The sequence below is a fragment of the Dermacentor andersoni genome, chromosome 6 (genome assembly GCF_023375885.2).
Source record: "Dermacentor andersoni chromosome 6, qqDerAnde1_hic_scaffold, whole genome shotgun sequence".
Taxonomy (NCBI): domain Eukaryota; kingdom Metazoa; phylum Arthropoda; class Arachnida; order Ixodida; family Ixodidae; genus Dermacentor; species Dermacentor andersoni.
In genome coordinates, this window is record NC_092819.1 from 40,237,372 (window position 1) to 40,239,804 (window position 2,433).

The window sequence follows — 2,433 nt, forward strand, 5'->3', positions numbered from 1 at the left end:
TCTTGCTTTCTTTTTTCTCACTTTCACAACGATGGTGCTGACGCGACTGCCTGGACCTCAGGACTGACCACTTCGTTCTAGAACGCACGTACAACTTTCGTTCTTTCGAAACGCCGGTTGAGAGAAACTCAATGTGCAAGCGCACAGTCATGTCTAATTTTCTCTTTTGTTTTTCTTTCGCGCATTTCCTTTAGACCTTAAACAGAAGAACAATGTAAAATATACCGTCATGGAAACAATTTCAGCAGTTTTTCCTGAACATGCTTTACAAACTTACAAACTCATGCCCTAAAGCAAATATTTAAAGTTGGCATATCTGAACTTAGCTATTCCGATAACTAGTTGCACTTCAAGAAAACGGTCAGAGTAACTCAGGTTGACTATGAACAATGCGCAGTTGGCCTCTGTTGCCCAAAATGTCGAACTTGTTAAACTTACATGGAACACCTCGTTCGAGCAAAAGCAGGTAGCGACGCCTGACAGAAATAAACATCGAAAAAGGGAGCAAGTGCTTATAGACGAAAGGCGGCACTGACAATACAGCGTCAAAGCAACCAATATTGCGAGCCTTCGTAACAGCAGAAGACGGCAGGGACAAAATACGTGAATGAATGCCAACGTATAACTAATGCAGGTACAGTACAAAGCGCTTCTTTGTCTCTTCAACTTTTCGCATAAATCCAGTGTACGATTTTCATAAGCACAGTCGTTAGCCAAGTTTGCACATGCAGTTGCTTTGACTGCACCATGTAAGCCATGGCGCATCTTGTCTGCTATACTCGTGATTCTAGTCATGCAGCCCACTATGCGAAATTGCTGTCGCAAAGAAGAAAAAGAAAAGCTCGTTATCACATGCGCCATCATAAAGGGAAAATCAAACCGAACAGTGAATTGAGCGTCGTATCGCGCCCTGCAATGCGAACAAAATTTAAACAACGAATACAGATCTTCACTTTCCAATCAAGAACATATTTTGCGCGCTTTTGAGTTCCTCCTGTATGGAAGCTTCATCGCTTAATAAAGGGTGTACAAAAGCGTAAGTTGTGCCGTTGCCTTTTCAGTATTGCTTACGTTGTCCGTACCGCACATTTACGTATAGGAACAGACAATATGGCGCGTTGGAGGGCATCATGTAACCGCGCAAATGACAACGGACGAGGAAAGAAAGACACAGGACAAGCGCGGACACACAGGACAGGCGCGCCTGTCCTGTATGTTTCTTTCCTCATCCGTTGTCGTTTGCGCGGTTACAGGATGCATTCCAATATCGACCACCAACTAGCCCGCCTCTCCCTGTTAAATATGGCGTGACTGGCGTTCAAATTTTAAATGTGCAGAAACGCGTTCTTTTTTTGGCTAGGAGCAATAGCTCTATACAGTGAACCCTTGTTGCTCATTAGCATACTGGCTGATGGGCCGTACGAATCGCGAAACCAGACGTCGTTCATCTCTTCTCAACAATGCCTGCTCATCGAATGTGCGCTCACAGCAGCTGAAAAAAAAATTATTCTCTCTCAGCCGCCGCACTGCGAACAGTTGTCGAACTAACATGTACAGGACGTTTATGGGAAGTCCTCCGTCATACGATTTCTTTTTCACCCTAATTCCACTGCTCTTCCATAATTTTATTGCGATAGAAATTATATGGACGTTCCAGGCACATTTCTACAGCCACCGTCGCCGTCAAGTTCCGTACAATGTCTCAGGGCAATAAAATCTTCGCCGCACGTGGAATGCTGCATGTGCGAGTGAATGCGTGCGAGGGTGGGCCGAGAATCGCTTACCAATCGCGGCTCAATTTCGCGCACGCAAGAGAGGAAAGCGGGGAGGAAGCGCGTCGTCTTACGGCGCGCTAGAGGCTAGGGGGGAGGTTAGGGAGGAGGGGACGCTTTCTCCTCTGGGCGGCCCGGGTGGTCGCGCGCGACCACCCGGGCCGCTGTATCTTGAGAGCCATCGGCGACGGACACGAGTCCGCCACGCGTTGTGTTTTCGCGGCTTAGTTCACGCTGGTGCGAGACGGAGCACGAAGTTCAATTCGCTCGCTGCTGCTGCCGAACTTCCTCACTCCAGCGTTTCGACCGCGAGTTTCCGCGGTTATCGAGTGAGGTGTGTTCATGCTTGCTTGTGCGCGCACGACACCGTGCTTATTTAACTTATTTAGTAGGCCTATGTTTACTGATGAATATACTATCCTTACGTCTTATAGCTGTGCACTAATTCGCTATAGCAATCGATGCTTTGCGCTTCGGGCGAAACCACAACTTCTTTCATTATTCTTGGGAGCATTCGTTTCCGGCTACTTCTAAGGTTATAAATAAATGCCACCTTGATGACTGCTGTTACGAAGTGAATATTTTTTTTATCTGCATCATGCTTGCTTGACTGCCATTACACTAAAGCCCCTAGGGATGAGAAAAAGGACAAGTGGTGATG